Here is an 8,097-nt window from a genome sequence, read left to right as displayed (position 1 = left end):
GGGGGGTGGCGAACGCAGAGGGAGCCGGGCGGGGCGCTTAGGAGCCGACGGAGCAGCAGGAGCGCGCCCTCGCACAGTGGAAAGGAGGACGAGAAGGGAGGCTGGGGTGGAGGAGAAGAAAGAGGAGTCTGTGCCAACCCGGGAGCCCTGATAAACCGGAGGGGGAGGGCCGGGGCTTCCGGGAGGCAGAAACGCACTCCCGGGGAGCAGATCGGGACGGGTTGGGAGGAAGGGACAAGGACAGTGGCCCAAGAAATGGAACAAAGAACAGTGTGCATGGGTTTGTTTGGGGCGAGACGTGAGGCGTGTGGGTGTGTGTGTGCGTGTGTGACCTTCTTCCAGGCCTGCAGGGTTGAGGGAAGAGGTCACAGCCAAGAGGGAATGTGGGAGGAGGAAGGAGAGGGACCGACAGGAGGAGAGGGTGGAGGTGGGCGGGGTGGGGATGGGAGAGCGTGGCTGGGGAGAAATCTGGAAAAAGGGGTGAGCGTGGGGGAGAGGGCGAGAAGGCCGTGGCCGGGAGTGAGCGAGCTGGACCAGCCCGCCGGGGAAGGCCGAGTGCTCGGCCCAGAGGACACCGCGTCCAAGGTCAAGGCGGGTGGACCAGGCGCGCCGCGGGTGTCCACGCGCAGGTGGGCATGGCCACGCACTGACCAGTGTCCACGAAGGGATGGCTCTGGACAAGGCTCAGACGCTCATAGAGTCTAGAATTTCCTCTGCTGTACCTACACTCAACAAGTTCACCCCGGGTCACGGATATCTCATTTTTTAAAATGACGAGGTTAAGGTTCCTGGCGAGGATGGTATTAAATTGCACGGGATGGAGGTGGGGGTGGGGGAGAAAGCTTCCCTCAAATCCACGTTTGCTCCTAAAAAAGCAAAGAATCTGTGAAATCAGAGGGGCCATTCTCACCCAAAAACTGTGCCCTACCTCCCCGAAGCCTGATTTTCCGATTTCTTGACTCGAGCAAGGACATGTATTTTGGTAGTGAGCAGGATAGTTTGGCTCTGCCCTGCCTTTGGGTGGAAGGACTATAAATATGATTTGCCTGGAGTACCAGGTGTGAAGGCTTCTGCCAGGCATATGGGACAAAGTTCTTTCAATTTCAAGGGCATTCTGTTAATGTATGCTTTTTGGAAAGTATAGGACACAGCCATAACTGGCTGGTTGGGGTTTTCCCTCCAATATTAGTTCCTGCATGGAGACAAAACGCAGGCCTTCCTCTTTGGTCCCTAACAGAGAATAAAGTTCCTTCTAGAAGTTGTGTTGTTCTTCCTAAATCCATACAACAATACAGGTAATTTTAGGAATATATAACGATAGTTGGGAGAGGTGCATGAAATATATACATTTTAAAAAGCCTGGCGTTTAAAGCTATCCTGAGTCACCACAGAGATGCTGGGCTTCCCCTACTTTTGGGGGCTGTCTGGAACATGTTATGTGTTTTCTTGAATTACTCCGTGTTTTGAATTCATTTGAGTTAGCAGTAAAAACAGGCAAACAAACTTGCTCAATTTGTTTTGAGTGCTAAATCCCTTCACTTTGAAATAGCTAACAGTCGACAGATGGACTCATTTTATGGAAGGGGTTAGCCTCTTCAGCCACGACGAAAACTGATGAGAGATCTACATTTTAAGCCATTTCTAACCTTCACATAACATCCGTGAAAACTCAAACTTTCTCTCTTTACCCAGTGGAAGCTCAAAACAGTGTTATTTAAGGGGAGAGAAATGAGGGGAAAAATGCCCACGTGCTGTTTTAAATTTTATTTCCTCTCTGTCTCTGAGAATTTTTATTCCTGGTGTTTGAAATCTTACCGAGGCAAGAAAATCAAATTTCTTCAACAAGTCCCACAACTGAACTCCGGTTACAGCACACCGGAAAATGTCGTGCGGAAAAGACATTTCCTCTCTGCCTGTCGACGAGGTTTGCTGCCTCCCTACCTCTCTGAGTAATGGGTTAATGTTGCCCCTCCTTTTTTTTTTCTTTTTCCTCTTTTTATTTTATAGGGATTAAGAGACGTCTACAGCAGAAGGGCCTCGCCTTCAGCTGGTGGCGAGGATGGGGAATCTCACGGCACAGCGGGAAGAGCATGAGAAACCCAAAGACAGGACGACTCCGAGACGCGCGCAGAGTCAGTGGAGAGGGAAGCAGCTGCGCCGGCGGGACGCGCGGATACGCGCGCACTCCCTCCCCGGTCTAGGTTTCAGAGGCTTGCGACCCAGGGCTGGGAGGAAGGGGTTCCGAAAAGCTCCTGTCGCCCTCGCCCTCCCTTCTGTCTGGAGTCTCGCCCGCCGGGGGCTGGTTAACCCCAGTCCCGGCCGTCGTAGACAGCGAGCTGAGCTCTTGGGTCCTCGCCTCGCCCAGAGCCAGTGCAGCTGAAGTGAGCAGCTGGTGGGAAATGCAAATGGCTCCTGGAGAAATAGAAGATACAGAATGATTCTCATTCCCTCCTCGAGTGTGTGGAAGGAGCTGGACATACGTTTCACGCTCCTAATCCTTCTTTTACATTTTTAGTCATACTCCTATTAAACAACTAATTAATGCCCAGAATCACCAGGGAATACATTAGGCATGCAGCGGAGAGGCAGGGTGCTGGGGGGCTACAAACCACCGAGCTGATTTAAGACGCGGATTTCAGGTTTTTCCCCCGTCAAAGCAGTAATGCAAGAGTGGGCCGTGGTGATTGTATTTAAATTCCGATTACTTCCAATTAGAAGGGGGTGGAGGGAGCGTCCGAGCAAGGCGAGCAATTCCCTGCCCTGCAGATGTAAACAAGATTGTGGCATCAAAGGTACAAGCTCCTTAAGGGCCAGATCGCCTGGGCTGGGAGCCGTGGGTAGGGAGACACTGACCTTATGGATCTGTGAATTTCAAGGATGTTACACTTTTACATCAACAACTCCAGTGCGGATGCCCTGTGATCCCTGGTAAAACCTACCAATCTACAATATTAAAAAAAAAAAAATTCCTGAAGCTTATATCCTTTTGACTTTCTCAAAATTTTAAACCATGCTTAAAGATACTAGTCTTCCAATAAAACAAAACAAAACAAAACCAAAAATGAGAACCTTGTACCATTTCCTTCACCTTTCCTACAGACTTTTCCATGATCTGTTTTAATGTGTGGGGGGGCTGGGGGAGGGTGGGCACAAGGAATGAAGCATGTGGGGGACTAAGCTTAGAAGAGACAGGGTTCTGGCTAAGTGGGGTCAGGGTTTTTAGTGAGATTCTTGATTATATTCCGCCTCCTAATATTTTGAAGCAAGTGACAGAACTGTTAGAACAAGAATCACATGGAAACTCAGGGAGGATAAAAATTTTGTGGTCAAAGAGGAACAAAACTGAGGACAAATACAGGGTGACCTCCGCCAACTCCCTCTCACCCAAGAGTCAGGATTTGGGAAAGGTACAGTATTATTGCAGAGCCCGCTGTGACGGGCTGCGTGCTACCATTTACTTTCTTCTCTCTGGATTATGATCTCAACCCTGGCAAGCAATTTCCCCAGCTCCTTATCTGACAACAAGCGAGTATGTAAATACCAATGGCTAGAGATGTTTAACTGCCTCAAACATTATTGATTTGTTGGCTGTTCTAAATTGTCTTCCCAGTTCAGGTCTTGTTTCCGAATTGTGTATTCTGGAGGTTTGATCCATGCTTCCGATGCTACAATACAATAATTGTTAAAAAAAAAAAAAAAAAGGCATTTAGGATGAACCAATTGATTTGCATATAAATTAAAATTACTATGCGTTGCCGATTCCGGTGTTTTATAATCATTTCGAAATTAGTGCTTAACCACTTGAGCTAAAAGAATATATAAATGTCTGTATTGACTCACTAATGAATTACCTAATTAAAACGTCCGGGGGATGCTGGGCGCTGGAAAGATTGTTAAATCAAGACATATTAGAGGAGAGATGAGTATTGGAAAGGTAACAGGCCAATACCTGGAACTCAGAACCGAGTTTCCGGTGGTTCCGAGCTTTAATTTTGGACACGGGTCTTCCTCCGCTGTCGTTAATGATGTTGTGCCTGTCTGTGAATAAACAGAAGGGGAAGGACCGCTCCGGTAGCCGCGATGGCTCAGGCCTTTTGCTCTGACAAGGACCTTGCAGTTCCACACCAGGAGCGCTAAACTCTGGGAGGCTCCGCGCCAGCCCTGGGACCGCGTGGCCCCCGCAAGCCGCCGGGCCGAGCCTCCTCTCTCCCCCTGCCCCGCCGGCTGACTAGGCGCGCGGTGGCAGCGCGCTTTCCGCACTCTCAGAGAGCTGGAACCAGAGCCGACATTTAATAGATATGCTAACTGAGCACTTACCTTCGTCCTGAGAATAGGAATAAAAGGTAGCTCTTCTTAAGAGAGGCGGTGCAGAGGCACGCTATAGGAGTTCAGAAAAGGCTGGCGGCGGGAAATCTGTAGCCTGGGGGCTAGTCAACATCCCCTTTCATTTCAAGCACTTATTGATTTGCTGTTGTCATCTTTGGCGACGCAGAAGGACACTTGAAAGAATTTCTGATGGGGCTCTGATCTGAGAAAGGAGGTGACCTGCCTGGGCTCCCACCAAATTCTTAATTACCACATCAACAGCTTTTTTTATCCCCTATCCTACCTCCCTTCCCCCATGGCAACCGAGTTGGCTTATTCTTAACTTTTTAATTATTCAGAAACTCCCTTACCTCTCAGTAGCTTCCCTTCTGCAGCGGTTTTCTTCTCGAACCTTCCCCCCTTTCAGGGGTAGGGGCTGAATATTGAGCCCCTTGACTTTGGGCACATCTAGGCCCTCCGAAACCTTCCAGTCTTTTCAGATTTGAGGATAGAAGGTTCCACCTTCTCCACTGTGTGCACACACTCAGAGATATGAAGACTTACACCGACTGCCCTCAAACTCAAGGGATATAACAGATGTTCCATTTCTAGTTCTTCTCTTGAAATCTGAAATGCCTGCCTGATTTCAACTTAGACACCACTCTTCCTTATTCTTCCTTTTTTCAAAGCAGTTTGAACATGTGTACAAGGGTGCCAGAGACATCTCCACCCGCATTCTTTACCAAATTGTAAATAAAAAATAAAGAGGAACCAATGCAGAAGGTGGTTGTATAGATTGCAGCAAGAATCAGACCCCCCCCATTTCTGGATTCCTCAGTCAACTCAGGCTATCGGCTACATTCAGAGCGTTGTTCTAAGCAAGAGGTACACAGGAACCTGTGGGGTGGGACAAAAGCCACAGTAAAAGACAGAATAATTTTAGGATCATTTCATTAGAATGCAAATTGTATTTCTGTGTTTTGCTTGTAACCACTTAGTTGCAGTATGTGCAGAATTAGGAAAAAATATGTCAGCACCGATATTGGTTAGGGAAGAGAAATTGCTTGGGCTTATGAGTGAAAAGAAGACCCCTAAAGTCTATAACTTCTGATGTTTTAAGTTCATTTATAATTGTGGGAATGAATAAGACACAAACTGCTTTATTTTTTTAATTTGCATTGACCAATCTGAGTTTCCATGAAAAGCACTTATGTAAAGATATCTTTTTACCTTCTGGTAGTAAGTTCAGAAGATGAAGCCATAGAGACATCCTGAACTGGGTAAATCCCTTGAGTTGACCATTCCTATCAGCATAGGAATATAATATTGTTCTTCTATGGTCTTCTTGGACTATCTTCTAGGATTTACCAGGCCTGACATCATTGTTTGGGTCCACATTCATAACAGGCAAATTTGATTACTATGCTGATTTTAAAATAGCCTGTCCTGTCAGCAGGATCTTGGTTTTCAAATAACAAACATCTTTAGTTTAATATACAGACTCCCCAGCTTTTTAAAAAAATCTCCTTCACAACTTCCATTTTAATTGGTGCAAGTAATAATTATTTGCATTACTATTCGTAATTAAAAAAAAATGTTTACTTTTTTGGAGAGTGGATTGGATTCCAGAGGACACCACTCTCACCACTGCTACAAACAACAGAATTTAAAAGCTAAGGTCTTTCTTTTGTGATAGTTGTACTTAGAAAGATTCTGACTTACTCAAAGCCACCTTACAAATGTACCTTGTAAACTTTCTTGGAATTTCTAGCAAGAGTTTGTGGTAACTGGAGCAACATCTCTCTGGGAGATAGCCTCTTTGATGGACTCTCAGTTTTTAGAAGGATGGACTGAGAGTTCATCCTTCCAGAAGGACACTGGAAGTTGGCAGCTACTTTAGCTGAAACAAGGCTGGGTTCAGTGAGGTGGCTGATGCGGTGATTAGATTCCTCACCCAGAGTTTCTCTTTAATTAGGGCCCTGACTTTCCCATGATGGTATCCCAAAGCACTTGGTGTGTATGCTGATTTCCACCTTCTGGTCTTTATTATGCAGTTTCATAGGTCTCTGGTTCAGTGATGTTTTGTAGTCATAACTCTCAAACTCAGTATCATGATCTCAGCATTCAGGCTTTGATGTATGTAGGTGAAATCCACTCGATTAGTAAGCTAGAGCATACAGGATAGATGAGGACAAGTAAGGACGCAGCAAAACTCAAATTTGGACATGTTTAAATGGCTTTGACTTTGTAAAGTGTGGCAGTGCTTCCCGCTCCCCCAGCTTTTGACTCTCAACTTCATGTGTGCCATGAGAGCACACCACTGACTAGTGAGGTGTGATAGAGTCTGGGCACTGCTAGAAATAATAGTATTTGTTGAGAACAAAGTGAAGTCAGGAAACCTGGTAGCTACAAGATGCAGCTGATAGTCTGAATTAGTAATAATGGTTATAATGAACATTTATGGAGTACTTAGTTTATTTATCCATTGTGCTAAACACTTTTGCATTGATCATCACGTTTAATCTTTATTCCAACACTACAAAGTAGGTGCTGTCATTTTATAAATGAGGACAGTGAGGTTTGTAGTGATTAGGTCACTGGCCCAAGGTAACCCAGCTGGTAAGAGCATAATAACAACTGGAGGCTAAAGTGGGTAGAAAATTACTTTAGTTCACATAGTTGGTCAGTGCCACAGTGGGAATTTAAGTCTAGGTTTGTTTAACTCCTAAGGTCCTAATGTTAACTAGTACACTGAACTGGTGGTAACCAGAACTGGAACTCTGGGGGAAGAAATGTAGAACTTTTATATGGAATATTAAAAAAAACAAAAGAAAAGAAAAGTGCAGAGATAGGAAAATTACCAAGGAGATGGAGGAAGTCAGAGTGTTTTAAGTGCTAAAGAGAAGAAAGGGAGAAATGATTGACTGAGAGAGAAGAAAAGCCAATCTCCAGTATTTGTCCTGGTCAATTCTAGAAAGAGAAAGATGAGTCCAGGGCTATTCCTGACCCATAGACAAATTAATGCTCAGATTGTTAGGTTGGCCTTACCTAATGAAAGATCTCAGGAATACAACTTATCAGAACTCTTTCCCAAAAATTCCAAGGGAGAATAAAATATCTCTGAACTGGGTTTGAGTAGTTTTACCCTAGAACCACCAAAGAGAGACGAAAGTAAGGACTGAGTAATAGGAACATCTACATTGCAAGAACATGCAAGTTGAGTGGGGAGTGAAATCTAGAAAAACCTGTTGGGCATCTGGTAATTGTGTTAAACCATGCCAACTCAAGGGAGAGATGAGATTTTTACTATCATCATCGACCTCTGTCTAGTTTGTAACTCTATTGCTGTAATAAACTCATTTGAAATTTTAAGTGTGAAATGACTTCCTGAACCAAAAAAGAAATCTTGGGTGGAGGGGAGTCAAGTGCAGAAAAAAGATAGTGATTCCAAGGATACAGTATGTGGAGGAGCGATACTGGGCCATATATACTGGTCGTTGGTGGGAGAATGTAAGGGGATAACACCAAGCAGTCTTCTACAAGGTCCATTTTATCACAACAGGATATGGAGTGGTCCTGATCCCAAAGATTATTCCCAGTTAAGGTTTGTTCCACTATTGAAAATGATCCAAGGCTGGGTGTGATGGCTCACACCTGTAATTCCAGCACTTTGGGAGGCCAAGGTAAGAGGCTTGCTTGAGCCCAGAAGTTTGAGACCAGCCTAGGCAATATAATGAGACCTTGTCTCTACAAAAATAAAAAAATTAGCTGGACTTCAACTTCTCAAAAATT

General features: G+C 45.2%; 1 protein-coding gene across 2 annotated transcripts in view; it reads right to left on the bottom strand.

Moving 5' to 3' along the window:
• The window catches only part of PITX2 (paired like homeodomain 2), a 24,678-nt gene extending 19,800 nt beyond the window's left edge, over window positions 1–4,878 (bottom strand). For both annotated transcript variants that reach the window (XM_008061223.1, XM_008061226.1), the window contains exon 1: window positions 4,677–4,878. The gene's annotated coding sequence lies outside the window, so the exon portion shown is untranslated. The remainder of the gene's footprint in view (window positions 1–4,676) is intronic.
• Between the last annotated feature and the right edge of the window lie 3,219 nt (window positions 4,879–8,097).

This window comes from Carlito syrichta, unplaced genomic scaffold (genome assembly GCF_000164805.1).
Source record: "Carlito syrichta isolate Samal-C Ts95f unplaced genomic scaffold, Tarsius_syrichta-2.0.1 Scaffold305151, whole genome shotgun sequence".
Lineage (NCBI taxonomy): Eukaryota > Metazoa > Chordata > Mammalia > Primates > Tarsiidae > Carlito > Carlito syrichta.
Note: the sequence above shows the minus strand (reverse complement) of the source record. Positions and strands in the feature narration are given on the sequence as shown.